Source organism: Dreissena polymorpha, chromosome 7 (assembly GCF_020536995.1).
Source record: "Dreissena polymorpha isolate Duluth1 chromosome 7, UMN_Dpol_1.0, whole genome shotgun sequence".
NCBI lineage: Eukaryota > Metazoa > Mollusca > Bivalvia > Myida > Dreissenidae > Dreissena > Dreissena polymorpha.
In genome coordinates, this window is record NC_068361.1 from 95,128,990 (window position 1) to 95,149,240 (window position 20,251).

Here is a 20,251-nt window from a genome sequence, read left to right on the forward strand (position 1 = left end):
CTAAATTTCCCTAACTGCCGATGTCGGCTATAATTTCGGTATAAACATGCACAGAAATTAACATATATATAATGTTATTGCCGGTATGTTATTGGACATTTTGTATGTCAAATGTTCATTATTTGTATTAAAATTAAGACGATGCTTATTTGCCAGAAAGCGTTTATTTCAAATTCAAAACAAGCAATAATCATACATAATACCAAAATATAAAACTAACAAAATGGCAACACTCTCGCTTAACGCAACGTTCAGAAGCACGCGCACTTAACAAAATTATTGCAACTAATGCAAGCTGTAATTAATATGTGACTACTTGCTATACAACCAGTATCATGCGAAAATTGATCTTATTTAATTGTGGTTCCCTCTTTGAATTTATGTTGCCTGTCGACTTTTAGAATAATGTGTCAGTAAGAAATGTATTGCTTGCTCTACAACCAGCATCATGCGAAAATGGATCTTATTTAATTGTAAATCCCTCTTTGAACTTAAGTTGTCAGTCGACTTTTAGAATAATGTGTCAGTAATAAATGTTTTTCTTCAGTTTCACATGTTTTTTAAGAAAATTTAGTGAAAGATGCAAATGTGTCTTATTTATTTTTTTCTGTGTCTTCAATGTATCTTATTTATATGTGACTGCGTGCTTATTTTTTTTTCAAGAAATGAAAGATGCAAATGTGTCTTATTTTAATTTTATCCATGTCTTAAATGTGGCTTATTTATATAAGATAAAATGATATACTGCCAGTGTCATGCAAAAAAGGATCTAATTTCTTAATATCCACATTCACGCTTTGTTCTTTATTAGCACCGTCTTTAATTAGGCTATCTATTTAAAGTACAGATTACTGTGAACTTAATAATTGTGCAACGGTGATGTTGATCCATTATCGTTGTTAATTTAAAATGTAGACAACAAGTTAGCAATTAATGAAATCAGTTATTTTGGAAGTAAATCTAATTGTTTCTGTACAGTAGCCAGGTGGATGTGTATTGAGCGGATAAGATAGGGATCACCACAACAAGTTTCTAATACACAGTATAGACTTCCCCTATTATTATTAATTACCTGATTGGAATAAAAAAAGTGTTAAAGATCATTTCATGTGAAAAGCAGGATTTCTGACATAATTTCAATCGTTTTGCTTTTATACACAATTTCATGGAACAATGAATATATTGGCGCGATGGAACACAATTTATAAATCAAGCTGACAGTATAGTATCATTTTTTAATTATGTGTAATTTAATTCGCATTTCTCCCTTAACTCGTTCAATGACACGTGAACTTATATCAATTATAAAACATCACGTGCATCATTAAATATTTTTTTTTAATTATGAAAACATATATGTTCTACATGGTTTTGTTTAGTTTTTTTTCTCAACCAGAGAGACATTATAAAACATTGTTATATATAAAGCGCTTTACTTTTCTACATTACATAAAGATATATCGATTTTTTTGTTAAGTGTACGTGCTTGACATATTTATAAAAAGGCAGTGTTTATTTTTGTAATAAAATCGAAAATTGACATTTAATTTGATGCAATCCACATTGTTTAGCGGCCAAGCGCAGTATTCCGCTCTCGGCGGCCGATGGTGTATTGCAATATATACAATGAAAAGCTGGGTTTCTGACATAATTTCAATCGTTTTGTTGACGCGGAAGTGCTTTTTGGTGGCCAAAAATACTATTGTTCCCTTTATTTAAACCTAAATCAGTATTTTTTTACACTTGAAGGTTTGTACAGCGGGGATTTCGGTACCGGCGCGGGTTTATGTGCTTGTTAAGAATTACCGAAATCCCCGCTAAGAGGCAACATATTATCCTGATTTATGCTTTGATTAAACATTGATAACTAAATTGCAAAAGTGTATAGCATATTGTAAATAAGGTAGTACGATATCATTTGTTTCATCAGATTTGTTTGGAAAATACTTTCTGAAGACTTATTATTACTATGTCATGTTATATTTACATATACTTTTGTGTAACCAATGTTTTAAATGTACATTTTACCTTTTTTACATTCGTTTACACATTTTTCACATTAATAAACTATTTAATAATGGAAAAAATATTCTGATAAGAGTGTTTAAATGATTAACACTAATATGATTGTGTACAAATCAACATTAATGCAAAGCCAAAACCCAAACATAATGACATATAGACCCTTTAAGGCGTAATATGGGGGATTGGCGTAAACATGGGTGATTTCGGCTCTGGGCGTACGAATGTAGCAGTACCGAAATCCCCGCTAATTATTTTCCAAAAGAAGTAACCGAATGGGAGATAATACATGTCACTGGTTGCTAATGAAAAAAAACACTAAAATAATTTTGTTGACACTTGAAGGTTTGTACAGCAGGATTTCGGTACCGGCGCGCGTTTAAGTTCTAGTGTAGAATTACCGAAATCCCCACTGAAAGGCAACTTAATGCTGTCAAGAGTGCTTAATAATTAAAATTAATATCAAATTTGTTGCACCTTAACATTCATGTGAAGTCAAAAACCATTCATACCGATGACCTATTGACCCTTTAAGGCGTAAATATGGGGATTTCGGTACTAGGCGGGCGAATGTAGAATTACCGAAATCCCCTTTTCATCATCGCACATTAGTGTAACATAAATTTTAACACAATATATGTAGGGAAACTCATATGAATCGCGTAATGTGAAAATGATTATTATGCTATAATTCGACCACGAAACTTGACGTGACTTAATACCTGACATTATGGAATGGAGCTACGCTTGCCGTATTTGACATAAGACCCATTTTCGCAAATTATCTTATCAATGCTTATATGAATTTGATTGCTATAATCTTATGCGTATTCGACACGGAATTATTGTCAAGGTTTTTCATTTTGTCAATATTTATCATAGCAGGGGACATTGCTGATATCAATATGGATACTGTTTTCATTTTCTGTCGAGAAATGATATGACTTATTATCAAGATTATTTTATAGTACGGTAGCGTTCTCTTCACAATTGAGATTTATTTGTACAGGTAAATTGCTCTTATACTCACCATTCGGACTCGACGATCGGCTCGAATAAAAATGTTAGTCGCTTAAAAGTACAAATTCATCATATTGAGCACGATTATTATTATTATTATTATTATTATTATTATTATTATTATTATTATTATTATTATTATTATTATAATTATTATTATTATATAGCTTATAGAAACTTATACCTTAAAAAAAATCCCATTGGAAAAAAAAATCCCATGGGAAAAAAAATCCCATGGGACAAAAAAATCCCATGGGAAAAAAATCCCATGGGATTTTTTTATTATTTTAAAACACGATATAACGCGTTGAAATCGCGAGAAATGCTCATCTTTTGTTAAAAGGTAGTGTTTCTGAAGGTTACATGAATAAATCTCTAAAAATCAGAAAAAAATCCCATGGGATTTTTTTTTCCCATAAAAAAATGGGATTTTTTTTCTATCAAAGTAAATTGAACGAAAATAAGCACAAATGCTTTAACAATGCTTAAAATCGATAACTAAGCACAAACGAACGTGTTTTATGTTTTTGAAAATCCCATGGGATTTTTTCTCCCATAAAAAAAGCTGGAGAAAAATCCCATGGGAGAAACCAAAATTCCCATGGGATAATGAAAAATCCCATGGGAAATTACAAAAATCCCATGGGAACCCCAACTTGGCAAATAAAGTTCATAGTGAAGAAAACGCATTTAACAAGCAAAAATAACCAATTATTAATCACAAGTTAGACTTTTATCTTATACTTTATCACAAATAAGCAAACCTTCAAGAAAAAGGGTACTTAAGTTTGCGAAATTTCGGTTTCGCAAAGTTTTTCCGGTGGCCGTTTTGTATAATTTACCTCTTCACGTGTTACAAAGAAATTCATTCGAGAAATACATTGAGTCTGAAAATAAAACCCAATCTGAACGAACCGAAGCGATGATAAAGACAATAAAAAACAGGTAAGGGGAATTTAGTTAAAAACTGAATATTAATGTAATGAAATATGAGTAGTATACGAATGTACTTTCAAAATTCCATTTGCGTCTTCCTAAAAAAACACGACATGGATGACAAATATTAAAGGTTAATGTTATATGAACGAAAATAAAGATTTAAATATGCGACGATTCTAATGTGTAATGAACTTTCGTGATAACGCATTTATTTTTATAACTAGGCCTTTAGTGACACGTATACATAAAAACGCAGCACACAATCGATGTGTCGTATTACATGCATCTGTAAAAAAGTGGCAATTCACTATCCGTGTACACATTTTTAATTACATGATTTTTACCATACAACAGAAACTCAGTTTAATGTTTAAAGGGGACTTGTTGAAAGGTTCTGGCAATTTTGAAATTTGGCATTACATGCTTAATTAAACGGTTTGCGTTACCAAGTAGTTTATAACTATTTTAATTTGAGATTCGGATTATAAGAGCATATAAACGTATTATCAGATATTGGCTACGTCGTTTGTATTCTGGTGCTTCCTGGTGCAGATAAATAAATAAATATATATATATATATATATATATATATATATATATATATATATATATATATATATATATATATATATTACTCTAAGACAAAATTTAGAAAAGTTGGAACTTTGTCGGTTCGTCTATCTGTGAAGAGGTTCCTTTAAGACTCTTCTTACGATGTTGTTGTGTGTTTTTTTCCGATAGAAGTTTTTCTGACACCTTATAATTGTGTTTTAAATATATAGTTCATCGGTTTTATTGAATAACATTTTAATTAATTTTAAATTACCAAGTGCATTTGAATAATATAACGTGTGTTATCAATAGTCAAACTATAAATATGTTCTTTTTATTATTTCAGACTCGATTGTCTGGTAAGTTGTACGATCGTTCTACTTAAAAATTGCATATATGTTATTGTTTAAGCATAACAATTAATAACATCATACTAACCAGCAGTGCCACCATCGTTATCTCTTCATGGGATCTTCTTAGTCCGATCACCATCAATTTACGATTATTTCAGGATTTTTTTTTACGTCATCATCTTCTTTATATCATCACTTACATCACTTCCATCATTTACAATCATCACCGTCGTCATTAGCGAAACCACTACCGTTATCAACACCAGCACCATCATCGGATAGTTTTCGTCAAATGATCATAAACCAATACTGGATTGGTCGTTTTCATCCTCTTGGTCATCGTAGTAAACTTCAAAAACATCATTATCATCATCATTATGAGCATCATCACCTTTATCATCGATATCATCATCATCGCCTCACAGTCGTATATGTCCGTCAAAAGTAAGACTTACCCTGAAAATGTTTTCTAAACCAATTAAAATTTACCATAGTTTTGGAAGGTGCAGTTAGAAATATTATTGGATTTTGACGATTGTCAAGTGTCTATATAGCCTAAGTGGTATGCAATATCCTACTAAGGCCTTATCATCAAAATAAGCTCCTCACCTAGGCGACCCGGGTTCAATGCCCTTACCCGGCAGCCGGTGAGTTTGATTGGTGGTCACCATTCCGGACAAACCGGAGACTCTGTGATGTCCTGCTACCACCACAACAGTAGACCGCACCAAAATTGAAAATCTTTCAGTAACAAAGAGATAGCTAGAAATTGCAGCTATTATTCAAAATTCGTCCCAACATTCATGAGTCTAGAAATTTAATTAGGTAGGCATACTGAAACAAACTCCGAGTCCACACATAATGCATTCTAATGCGCTGCGGATACTCAAACACTTCAAAATACTCACACATTATTAGCACATTGACTCTCACGTAGGTGGTCCGTGTTCAATCACCGTTCCCGCTTCAAGGTTTGTCGTAAACATTTCGTAAATATGAACTATGATAATGATGTATATTCCAAAATGAATGACTCGTATGTACCGCTGAAGGATGAAGTACAATGTACTAAGCTATATTGAAATAACCAAATATCAAGATATGACTCTAAACACAATCAATTAAGAAAAACGTCATTTAACAGTTTTAAACGATATTGAGAATTAAAATTAAACGACGTAACCATCGATCCTGGTTACTCAGTATTGTGTGTGTCGTATGCCCGAGAGCATATAGTCCGTATGAGTTCCCAGGGAATGTGTATTGCTTACAAAATACGCACAAGTATGCTCCCTAGAATTGCTGGTCTTTTGCGATCCAGTTATTTTAGTGACAGAGATAATTGTGTCTCCGTAAACTGTCATGCCACTGAAATAAATGTGATGCATGCATGGTATGATCTGATGAGCAAGCACAAAAAATGCTGACTAAAAGATTGCCCAGCCCGCATTCTTTCAAATTCGCAAGCAAAATGTTCGGATACATAAAATCAATCCAGAACATGGTAAATGGTAATTACCATTTCAGCATTAAATTGATTGCGTACAGCCATATTGTTATGATTCTAGTTTTTAAAACTTGCGGGAATCATTACAAGGTAACAATTCTTTTGTGTCTTTATGTTGATGGTTGGAAGGTGATTAATAGTTTGTCCAAATGGAGGTCAATTATTTAATTTTAATTCTGGTAAAATCGATATCTTATCCGGTTCAAAAAGCTAATGGATGATGATTGAATTGCACATGTGTGCATAATTTTCCCAGCATGCATAATGAAATGCTTAATTGATTAAAGACTGTTTTTGTGAAACAAAAAATATAGTGGTGTATTTATGCGAATAATTTAGGGTATATTACTTATAATTATAAATTTACTAAATACAAAAAAGTGAATGGAATCAATAGCTTCCTCTCGTTTTGCTGAATCCTGCTCAATAGCTTCCAGCTGCATTTTTAAAAGATTTGTTTATCTATATTTCTTCATTCAATATAGTTCGCCGTAAAATAAGTTGTATACCGGATAATAATATATGGACTTTCTCATTGAATGCATATTCTTGGTGAGTAAAGTGTCATCAAGAAAAACAATCAGTTCATAAAAATTGTTTGCATGGTTTTATATTATTTTTTTAATAACGATAGTATTTTAATCTTTATGGTCCATGAGTTTACGAGGTAATTTTAAGAGGTATTTTCATATGTGTACTGCTTTCGCTAACACATATTTCTGAAAAATACTGTACTTATTTGCAGACAAAACAGGAAGAGGAATTTCAAAATGCGACGTAAGTACACGCATATGTTATTTAGTTATGATTATTGCTTTTATTTGCAATTAAAACGAAGTTTGCTTAAATATTCGGTCAATTATTTATGTTTCATGTAATACATGTAAAATCGCTTTCAAATAAGGATTAATCAAATTCGTGTATGTTTACTCATTTATCAAATAGAACCACCACTGCCCATATAGCCCAATGTGCTTTTTACGTAAACGATAATACAATAGCTGGTGTTTATTTAGACAAAGGTCTTGCTTAATCCTTCTCAAATGACCCGCTCCTTTATCACAATACACGTTCTACACCGTTCACTATGAAGCATATACGTGATCAGTGAAAAAGAAGTTCTTCTGAAAACTTATAATTGTGTTATATATATATATTTTATCTGTTTTATTGAATAACATTTAAATTAATTTTAAATTACCAAGTACATTAGAATAATATAACGTGTGTTATCAATAGTCAAACTATAAATATGTTCTTTTTATTATTTCAGACTCAATCGTCTGGTAAGTTGTTCGATTGTTCTACTTAAAAATTGCATATATGTTATTGTTTTAGCATAACAATTATAAACATCATACTATCCAGCAGTGCCATCATCGTCATCTCTTCATGGGATCTTCTTAGTCCGATCATCATCAATTTACGATCATTTCAGTTTTTTTTTTACATCATCGTCTTCTTTAAATCATCACTTACATCACTTCCATCATCTTTACAATCATCACCGTCGTCATTAGCGTAACCACAAACTTTATCAACACCAGCACCATCATCGGATAGTTTTCGTCAAATGATCATAAACCAATACTGGATTGGTCGTTTTCATCCTCTTGGTCATCGTAGTAAACTTCAAAAACATCATTATCATCACCATTATGAGCATCATCACCTTTATCATCGATATCATCATCATCGCCTCAGAGTCGTATATGTCCGTCAAAAGTAAGACTTACCCTGAAAATGTTTCCTAAACCAATTAAAATTTACCATAGTCTTGGAAGGTGCAGTTAGAAATATTATTGGATTTTGACGATTGTCAAGTGTCTTTCTAGCCTAAGTGGTATGCAATTTCCTACACAGGGCTTATCATCAAAATAAGCTCCTCACCTAGGCGACCCGGGTTCAATGTCCTTTTCCGGCAGCAAGTGAGTTTGATTGGTGGTCACCATTCCGGACAAACCGGAGACTCCGGGATATCCTGCTACCCCCACAACAGTAGACCGCACCAAAATTGAAAATCTTTCAGTAACAAAGAGATAGCTAGAAATTGCAGCTATTATTCAAAATTCGTCCCAACATTCATGAGTCTAGAAATTTAATTAGGTAGGCATACTGAAACAAACTCCGAGTCCACACATAATGCATTCTAATGCGCTGCGGGACCTCAAACACTTCAAAATACTCACACATTATTAGCACATTGACTCTCACGTAGGTGGTCCGTGTTCAATCATCGTTCCCGGTTCAAGGTTTGTCGTAAAAATTTCGTAAATATGAACTATGATAAAGATGTATATTCCAAAATGAATGTCTCGTATGTACCGCTGAAAGATGCAGTACAATGTACTAAGCTATATTGAAATAACCAAATATCAAGATGTGACTCTAAACACAATCAATTAAGTAAAACGTCATTTAACAGTTTTAAACGATATTGAAAATTAAAATTAAACGACGTAACCATCGATCCTGTTTACTCAGTATTGTGTGTGTCGTATGCCCGAGAGCATATAGTCCGTATGAGTTCCCAGGGAATGTTTATTGCTTACAAAATACGCACAAGTATGCTCCCCAGAATTGCTGGTCTTGCGATCCAGTTATTTTAGTGACAGAGATAATTGTGTCTCCGTAAACTGTCATGCCACTGAAATAAGTGTAATGCATGCATGGTATGCTCTGATGAGCAAGCACAAAAATATGCTGACTAAAAGATTGCCCAGCCCGCATTCTTTCAAATTCGCAAGCAAAATGTTCGAATACATAAAAGCAATCCAAAACATGGTAAAAGGTAATTACCATTTCAGCATTAAATTGATTGCGTACAGCCATATTGTTGTGATTCTAGTTTTTTAAACTTGCGGGAATCATTACAAGGTAACAATTCTTTTGTGTCTTAATGTTGATGGTTGGAAGGTGATTAATAGTTTGTCCAAATGAATGTCAATTATTTAACTTTAATTCTGGTAAAATCGATATCTTATCCGGTTCAGAAAGCTAATGGATGATTATTGAATTGCAAATATGTTCATAATTTTCCCAACGACTGTTTTGTGAAACAAAAAAATATAGTGGTTCATTTATGCGAATAATTTAGGGTATATTACTTATATTTATAAATTTACTAAATACAAAAAAAGTGAATGGAATCAATAGCTTCCTCTCGTCTTGCTGAATCCTGCTCAATAGCTTCCTGCTGAAGTGCCATCAAGAAAGACAATCAGTTTATAAAAATTGTTTGCATGGTTTTATATAAAACAATTATAACGATAGTATTTTAATCTTTATGGTTCATGAGTTTACGAGGTAATTTTAAAAGGTATTTTTCATCTGTGTACTGCTTTCACTGACACATATTTTTGAAAAAAACTGTACTTATTTGCAGACAAAACATGAAGAGGAATTTCGAAATGCGATGTAAGTACACGCATATGTTATTTAGTTATGAGTATTGCTTTTATTTGCAATTAAACGAAGTTTGCTTAAATATTCGGTCAATTATTTAGGTTTCATGTAATACATGTAAAATCTCTACCAAATAAGTATAAATCAAATTCGTGTATGTTTACTCATTTATCAAATAGAACCACTACTGCCCATATAGCCCAATGTGTTTTTTACGTAAACGATAACACAATAGATGGTGTTTATTTAGACAAAGGTCTTGCTTAATCCTTCTCAAATGACCCGCTCCTTTAACACAACACACGTTCTACACCGTTCACTATGAAGCATATACATGATCAGTGAAAAACGACCTGCTACTGATGTGGCCTGTAAAACGAAATATACAGCAATAACAATCGACAAATCTGATTTTCAAACTGACTATAAACGCCCAATATCAAATATAATGATATGTTTTTTTTTTATGTATAACCATAAACTATTTCATTAGAAGCAATTTTTATTTTCAGTTCAACACCGTATTTAACATGTTTTTTTTTTAACTTTTCCAAATCATTATATTTGATATGAGAAACTTATATAATCATATATTTGTATGTGGGTATGAAGGATTGTGTCTCTTGTGTTATGTCGTTCTTGGTACGTTTCAGCTCGACTTTAAAAGACATGAAAGCAGAAATCGAGTCAAAGGTATGTTTATAAATTTAACAAGATATTTGGCTTGTAAGTTGGAGTTAAAGAAGAAAAGAAATGAAACATAGGGTATACTGAAACCTACATAATTCCAGACCTTCAATGTTTTCCCATAAACTATGTGCGGTATACGTTAAAGTGACGGTTTTAACGAATAAATGACAGCCTACGACATTTGCTGTGATTTTAATATGAATAAATGACACATATAAATTGCAAAAATGCAAAAAATATGCATTGAATAAATATTATTATTTAAATCTGATTTTATGATGAAATATCCAAAAGTATTGGGTAAATAGTTTAAAGTATCTTTTGAGAAACATCTTTTTTGGAAGCATGAGGAGATTATTCTTTATTTTTAATTTAAATTCAAATATAATTTAAATGCATGTCACGTCACTGTGAATCATAGTAAATCTTGAATTCAGGAAAAAGTACTTGGGATAAATATCAGTAAATACTATAAATACAATTAATTCATAACTACTTAGTAACACTTAATATTGAATTTGAAAAAAATAATGTAATATATTCAAATAAAGTTGATTTGGGTTGTATTCGGTCGTTTTTGGAAAAGGTGACTACGAGACAATGACTGGCGTTCATTTATCAACCCCAGCAGACATTTGAGCTGGTCTTTTGGTACGATCGTTAACTTTTAATTCAGAACATTTTCATTCAGATTTCTTGTTAAGCGTTCAATTATCAGCCATCATGTTTTCCAGGCCGTCTTTCCACATCAATTACGTAGATATTTCGATATAAGGGATAAGATATTGATAATACTTGGTTAGCGTTCAATAGAGAGAAGATTATGTTGCGAGGCTTAGAACGACGGTAGCGCGAGACTTGGCGAGCGCTTTCGGTGTTCGAGCCGAGCAACATAAACTTTTCTTTATTAAACGCTAATCCTAGTATTCTATTTTTTCCATCAATTCATCAGTCGTCAATTATTTAGTCTTTAATTGATAAAATAAAAGCAAAAGCACATTAAATCTAAATAAAATCTGAATCTAACATTGCGTAGTAATAAAAGTTGTGATCTTTCCCGTTTACGGAACTCGAAATAGTCCTTAAAAATTGCACGCAAAAGAAGAGTAATGAGGCAAAATATCGTTATACGCCTCGATTTAAATTTAATCAGCGTTCCAAATGTTACACACTCAAAAAGAACATCGACGTTTTTGTTTAAACTTTAATTCTTGTTCCACCACTGTAAAATACCAAAAACAACAATGGCTGCCATTTTGAAGTTTACAAAATGTGTACACACCTACGTGAAGCATGATTCAGCATTTATCCCCGACGATATTGTGAATTTTAGTCAATAAACAACTCTTCTTTGTACACACATTTTACTTACTGACATAAAAAAGAAAAAAATCTACTAGTTCTTGTTCTACTCACCGAAGTTGTGTAATAACCATGTTTATTTTCGTAAAGTTTTATTTGCTTCCATGATGAGTAAAAATTCTGCACACATTTCTTCATCGCCATCCATCTTTTCCATGTTAAAGCACTTGATGTAAGCAGGCATTTCTTTGTGGATATACATTCTTTGATCGACTGACAAAGGAACGACTATTCATCAAAGAAATTACCCTTTTAATTCAACATCGATGTCCTTCGAAAAGTTAAAGAACAGTTCACTGACACGTTTCTTAAATTTTATCCATCAATGGTTCAACAAAAAATCGCGTTATTCGAGTACATTCGACATTTTAACGAAATCGAAAATGCAGTCTCACCAGTTTCATTCCAGTTTTATATCTCAACACTTTTATTCACATTATAATAAACCATCGTAAAAACACACACACGCGTAAACTCGTTTAACGACTGCGTACCCAGTGACCTGAATGACGCAATCAAGTGATTTCGTCAGCTGTTTCGTAAAATATGGTCTATCGAATTCAAACAGTTACGCAATTGAGTGATCACTTTAGCCTCGCGGTAAGAGTGTCTGGATACCACGCGAGAGACCCTAGTTCAATTCCTCGTTGGATCCATTTTTTTCTTTAGCAAAACGAATTTAAAAGAAACGCTGCATGTGTGACCTTAAAATTCGATCAATGAACAAAACATTATCGACCTAATTTAAGCGCATATCGAATGGCGTCATTTGAAAAGTAGTCCGTACACGCGACAGGTTTATTCAACAAGGTGGGATAAAGAATAGAGTATACCATGGGTAGTTATACCATCAATGTCACGGTGAAGATGGGATAAAACAATTTTTTGCAATAATTAATGCTTTTCAGAACACTGTTCTACCGCACTGTACATCTTCGACAGCCTTATGCATTTGATAGCAAACATATACTTATTTATCACATTTACAAAAGCACAACTGCATTTTCATTTTGTGACCGTTAATATGTGTGAATGTTGTTGTTAACTTTGGCTAATTCTTTACCGCATTATAAAGCTTATGGTAATTCGTACCGGGTCAAGACGGCCCAATGCAAAACGGTTACAGTTGTAATGACTTTTGGAAGGACTAGTAGCATTCACAAAATATACTCATTTATCATGTTTACAAACACACAACTGCATGTTTATTTTGCGACCGTGACTTTTTGTTATAGTTGTTATAACTATTGACAGGTCTAGTAGCATGCACAAAAATACGTTTGAAGTCAACGCAAATGTTCATTGAAATCGAACATACCGCTTGATTATTGAATGCTTTACCCGATTTTTACACATCGATGAAAACATAGTACGTAAACAAAACGTCTCAAAAGTACCCGTTGTAAGATGAAGTACAATTTGCTTAACTATATTGAAAAAAACAAAATAGCATGACGTTTCTCTAAACAATATTAATAAATTAAAACGTCATTCAACAGTTTTAAACGATATTGAACGTCGAACTTTAACAACGAAAACATTCTATTCTGGCTTCTTTGTATTTGTGTCGTATGCCCGAGAGCATATAGTCTTTGACGAATTCAAAAGAAATTTTTATCGTGTACATAATATGCGAAAGTATGCTACCAAAATTGCTGGTATTTTGCGATCCAGAAATTTTAGTGACAGAGATAACTGTGTCTACTTAATTTGGTATGGCACTGAAATCAATGTGAAGCATAAGTTGTATGATCTGCAAAAACAATGATGACTCAAAGACCGCCCGGCCCGCATTCATTTAATTACGCACGCAACATTGTATTAAAATCGTAATCAAAAGTTAACGTCGCTTTTCTGTTTTGATTAGATTGTCTTCATATAGTTTTATTTGCTCATGATGCACATATGAATAATGTCGCTATAGAAAAAACAAACATGAGAGAAATTATTGTTAACATCCTCTAGTCCTATATAAAGAGCAACTGATAATTGCCTGTAGAATACAGGAAACAACATACACGACAACATTAAACAAAAACATAAGATGTTAAACTAGCTAGTAAGAAGGAAATCGTCGTTAATCAATATTCAATCCGGTTGAGGAAAAACAACAACGAAGAATTAAGTAACAAATTGATATCTTAACCATGTGTACGAATTATACTTGTGTTGTGTTAGGCATTTAGTTGATGGTATATTGCTTACTAGTGTGCATGAGTATTCTAAATAGAAAAAAAATGAATAAATTACTTCCTGTTACGTTTCAATTTGAATTATGCTTTCCTTATATCTTGCATTGGATATAATGACTCTTTTAGAAGAGGCCTGTTTAATGGAAACTATAAAATGGCATTTTGCATTGCTGCCCTATGCATTGACATTGCGCGCTGAATTTATTTAAAATTGTTGTAACTGATAGTTTTGATAATGAACAAGATTAAGTGTCGTTTTTTTCCGATTTAAAACGCACGCGTAGAAATATATTTTATATTTGTACGATACGTATTTTCAGTCAAAACAAGACGAGGAGTTCCAAATTACGATGTAAGTAAAATTATTAACTGCTATATTTCAATATGAATGTATTATGCTTCGTAGTCATTTCGAGTGCTTACAATAACTGATAATATCTACAGATGAACATCAGAATAATTGTTGAAGTGTTTTCGTGTTTTCTGTTAAATTTTTACTTTTTCTTTTTTCCCTTCAGGCTGAATAAGACTAAACAAGCGGTAAGTGGAATTCCTTAAAACTTATATTATTATTGTAAAGCATAATAAGGTGAAAATCCGAGACAGTAATTATCTTTTATAGCAGGGCAGAGAGAAAAATTCGCCAACGTATATCATAATTCAACTTTCATAACTTAATTTTATTGTGCAAAATAGTCGATTTTTTCTCAAATAAAAATATTTTTTATACGCGCTTATACCTTTAAAAGTAGAACAATTGATAAATAAAGAAATTGTTATTAAATTTATTGACTAAACGAGTTCAATCGGCTCAAAAATACGCCTGTCGATAAATTCAAAATAGGGTAAAGAAAGCAAAAAAAAAACGACTCAACTGATTACTTTTAGATTGACCTTTTACCTTTAAATATGTTCATGGCCTTGAACAAGGAAACTGGTTTCTGTGTATGCAATATTGTCTAAGAAGGCTTGACTACTACGTGAAAATCATTCTTATTTTTAAGAGAATTTTTATCATTTGACCTGAAATAATGACATCAAAATAGGGACCAGAGGTAATGCCGTTGATATCACTTGTCCAAAATTCTCAATCACAAAACGAATGTCAACACATCATAATTGAAAATAGTTACGCTTAGTAAAAGCTTCTAGGGTTTATTCCCGTATATTCTAACATTTGACCTTTACCTGATACATTATACATGAATCTATAGTTTTGGATGTTTTATTCGAAATTTCATCTTACTCTTCCAAGAAATTTGAAAATTATCATAACTGGACAACGTTTTGCTCCAGAAAAAGTGCTAAGGTCAATACAATATATTTGTAATTTGAAATCGAATGTTCACCTTGGCCAGGGCAATATACACCTGCTCCTTATGGTCAATTCCATTATGTGTTTTACTTTTGCCTAGTTGTTTGAACAAAAATTCCCGACGGGCTTTGTTTTGATTCGTGTGTTTGTTGGTATACCGTTCTTTCGCTATAGCAGCCCCTTTACAAGCCAGTATATGTGCAATTACAATTTTATCAGTACTGTTAAGTTACACATTCATATAGGTATGGTGACAATACTATTTAAGTTTTAGTGAATACTAAACATAAAAACAAGCACTTAGGCCGCTGATGGTGCTTGTGGTGTTATTTAATGTCAATCGTTATTAAAGGTTACAATATACTAAATAACCGTTTCATGTAGTGCTGTACTCTCTAAAAAATATCATAGATGATTCGAAGGAATGTTGTACAATTTAAACTATTGTTCTGGCTTTATCTTTTGGAGAAAGTAGTAGGGCATGAATATGTGCTCACTACTAAATCCCTGAAATGTGATAAACTAAGAGACTTAAGTAAAACATTGCACTGAAAAAGGTTACATTCCACTATACAACGGCCGGAAAAAAGTTGCAAAAACAGTCGATTTTGACTTTTGACAAGTTCATTTTTGGTTCGTACATGACATATCTTTTTTATTGCACAAATCGACTCCGCTTAGAATGGCCTTTAAGAAAAGTATGGGTATGGGGGTCTCTATGTGCAAAATGTTGCATTTATTTTCGCTTAAAGATGTCGCTTTTACATTGAATTATATAGAGAAACTATTTAGTATATTGTGACCTAAAGGGGTGTCATAGTTTTATGAATACAAATACATCATAAGTGTCATTAATTGTTCGCATTATGTTTGTGTTTAATGTATATTTTTCTAAACCTAATAAGGATCTTAAAACGGGCTATTTCCACAAAGAATGTTTGACTTAACTACTACGTTACTATATTTTGAAAACTTGTTTCTTAACCGTAATATGATATTGCAGGCTGAGAGGGAGGATGAGTTTAGACGCCTGGTGTACGTATGAATTTTCTGTTACTTTATGTGCAGTTATATATATTCGTTGTGTCTATAAGTTAACCATTATATATTGCATCACTATTGGAGATTAAACACCGTATTCTAACACATCATACATTGTTAAATAATGTCATTATTAAGATCAATTACCGAAAAATAAAACGTTTATACAACGCCATACATTACTACTTATTTAAGAATTCTACAAAAGTAATTGCGAACATAATTATGTTCTACATAAACATAATACTGTATAACAATTGTATATATTGTTTGGGTATGATAAAATATTCGTTTTACACATGCCATTTTATTAAATATTACATGCATATTGTCAATTGCCAAACTCTTAAAGTTATATATTTGTCAGAATTAATTTGAATGTGAATGTAACATGTGTGGTCGACAATCGTTATTTTCGAACAGACCGTTAACGGCGAAAATCGTTTAAAAAATGAGTAGTCGAAAGGCATGGCATAGAAGAAAATCGTATTTAAACATGTTTTTAAGACTTAACATATAGGGACATGAAAAACGACATCATATTTATTCTGTATGTGGTATCATAGACGCTAACTTATGTGACATCTTATCACGTTTCAGTCTGGCTCAGCTTAACAAAATGCAGGACCTGCACAGGAAGAAGGTATTGTTGTATATTCTACAAGACGTGTAATAAGTTCCTATTTATGACGCATTTAAACAAACCTTTTGGTTTTCTAAAATGTATCCAAGTGGTTCTTTAAGTCGAAACAAATGTTCCGAAAAATACACTTGGCGATGCCATCGTAGGCATAGCTACCAAATGCGGTATAGAATGTTATATTAATTATTTTTTGTGAAAAGCGCTATACTATTACCTCTGTATGTAATGAATATAATATATTTCAAAATACACAACGAGTTACTATATAAGCGAAATGAAAAAACGAATTTTAACACAACATGTCAGTTGAACTATCGGTTTAGGAGCCAACCGACATAAGGACAGAATAATGTGCTTTAACTGTACTTTCATGCTCACACGAAATGCATGTAAAAAAGAGAGGTGTCAATACATACATACTTAAACTGTATTAACAATAAATAAAACAAACAGGAAGGGTTTAGATTTTTCCGAGAAAAATATGTGGACATTTTTATCATTTTTTTTTAAATAAAACGTTCGCAAGCGATAATAACTAATCCTGGATTTCAAATAACGTGTTGCAAATGTACACGATCTTCCGTGTATTTTGTATTATTTGCGATTGATCAGCCACGAAGATCAGAATTGTTTAAGAGTGACAAACAATTTGAAAAATGAAGCGTATTTGTTTTCTAAAATTTTCCCCATTCAGCAAAGCTTATTAAAATTGTCTTAGTATAATTCATTAATGGTTTCGCTGCATGTGTTTGTACTACAAATCGATTGTTTTTAAATATATTGATTGATACATTGAAAAAAGCTTGATATTAGATAGCGCTGCATTAGAAGTTTAATTGAGTACGCATGTAACACATCTATTATATTATTTGTTAAATATATTGTGTTTGTCTTCAGGCTGACAGCGAACATAAAGCGAATTAAGGAAAGGAGCCGTTAAGTGAACACGATACATAATTGACAATACTGTATCTAGACCAGTTGGAAAAAGAGAGTTCTAGCACTAGGGGTCTGTATGAACGATGTCTATTTTAGTTCTATAGAATAGCTTTAATATATTCACAATTCCATTGTGAGTGTTTTTGCCGAATTATGTATAACGTCCTACAACTACGAACTATTGAAGTGAATTAATATGAATCTACTGGAGCATATCGTGAACAATTATGTATTCAATAATACGATGGCGTATTTGCAGTGTATATACGGATTGGTGTGAGTGCAAATGACAAGAGAGAATGGTAAAAACTAACAACAACAGCTTCGTTACAATTGTTAGCCAAAAGATAGTGTGTGATAATATGACGAATCACGTTATTACTGGCACATTTGTCAATGTATACGTAAATTGTACATGATATTGGCTGTGCACATGTATCATTGTCTGAATCTTAGTTTATGGTGTATGTTGTACTTATTTGTACTATAACGTGATAAAATTTATGTATGTAAAGAAAGACCTCACTTAACGCATGCTTTGTATATCTTATTATTGTTGTACATTTCACAGTGAAGTTGTATAGTGTTGGTAGTGGAAGAATGTGAGTGTTAGGTGACTGTTTTTGGTACTGATTTCATACTATCTGATAATATAATTATTTAAAACGTGAACTGATTTTTCATTGCAAATGCACATTTTCTAAAAAGAAATATTGATGTTCATGGCATACAATGATAGCGATCAGTTGTTTAACTACCTTTTTGACACTTTTTAAACGCTGTCGATATTGTTTGCCTGTTATTGTTACTTCATAACGTGTGTGCGTTTTTTGGTATGTTTAGGAGTCCTTTATTTACACAAATTTCCATATTTCATAAGCATGTAAATGTTTATTTGTCCTTTGATCGTTGTATCTAGGCACACATATTATTGCAGTAATATGCATTTATTCAACATTCTGTAGAATTAGATGGTTTTAACAACACAATCATCATTTCAATAGCACAACAGCGTTTATTATGCCCCAAATACTTATTCTAATAATACCAATACTAACATATACTCTGTTACCTGTTTCGGGCATTAAGAAGCAGGGGCCGAATAATCCCAACACTAAAATAAACATTTTAATCTGTTTGATGAATTTAAAAACTGGGGCTTGATTGAATCATACAAAACTTGTAACAAACAAAGTCCGCCTGATGCACATAACTGTAAGTGTGTTTCTCCATACTATTTTGACATTACTTTAAATTCTCGAATCCGTCGTTGTGCTCCCTTTGAAATGCATATAGCATTATTTTCACTATACCATACAATATCCATTTGAAGCAGATGAAAATAAAAGTATATTAAAAATTTGCATTCTTGAATTGCATATGGCGGTGCATGTTCTTCATATACACTGTAAATGTTATTCATATAACAGTTTTAATGAACAGATATATTTTATGCAAATCATTGTTTTTTGTGTTTTTTAACTTGTACCTGTATTTTCATATTGTATGACTTTTAAAGAAGGTATCCTTTTGAATGCCTTATTGTTGTTTTTTAAGATGTTTAGTTTGGAAGCTTATTCGTTGGTGTGTTTTTTTCAAAAATTGTAATGTGATAAGCAGTTAGTTAGCAACTGAATGAAAACAATTGCACATAATGAAACTAACAATGAATAAAAGTATGTACCGTTGTCTATAATAAGTTTCTGTGTGACTTAACAGTTCATGAATCAATGTTTCGTTGAATGAAATTTATAAAGTGTTTATAGTTTTTCCTACAAACCTACAAAACAGACTGTTTAACTTTCATATAATTGTATTCATACTGTGCCAATATGACATTGACTTTTAGTTTCGCTTTTCTTTCGATTGTAGTGCTCCAGATCCGATGAAAAAAAAAAAGTTTAAAGAATGTTTGTTTTTATAACGTGTGTTATTGTAATGCATTTGCATAATATTTTATTTCTATATTATGTAACATGAATAGTTAATTAAGCACGACCAGGTATTATTTTAGATAGGTTCATACAAAATTAAGTATATACGTAGTATTTGATTGTTTACACATTCTGATTACGAAAGCAGTCACGACCAAGTCTATCATTTTCCTTGATCAACGCATTGCAACCTACAGTGAAATACTTACGTCATTAATAAAACAGATCAACAGATATATGCTCCATTTCTTTGAGTTTGTATATTTCCGCAAACTCACACGCGGCATACGTAATTTGTATTTTTAATGTGTAAGATATTATTAATTATGTACATTAA

General features: G+C 32.0%; 1 long non-coding RNA gene across 1 annotated transcript; it reads left to right on the plus strand.

Moving 5' to 3' along the window:
• The first annotated feature begins 10,458 nt into the window (after positions 1-10,458).
• Positions 10,459-19,447, plus strand: LOC127839023 (uncharacterized). Its single transcript, XR_008030116.1, has 6 exons — positions 10,459-10,491; positions 14,363-14,394; positions 14,561-14,582; positions 16,361-16,392; positions 16,999-17,041; positions 17,939-19,447. It is a non-coding gene; the product is annotated as an uncharacterized LOC127839023 (long non-coding RNA).
• Positions 19,448-20,251: the final 804 nt, after the last annotated feature.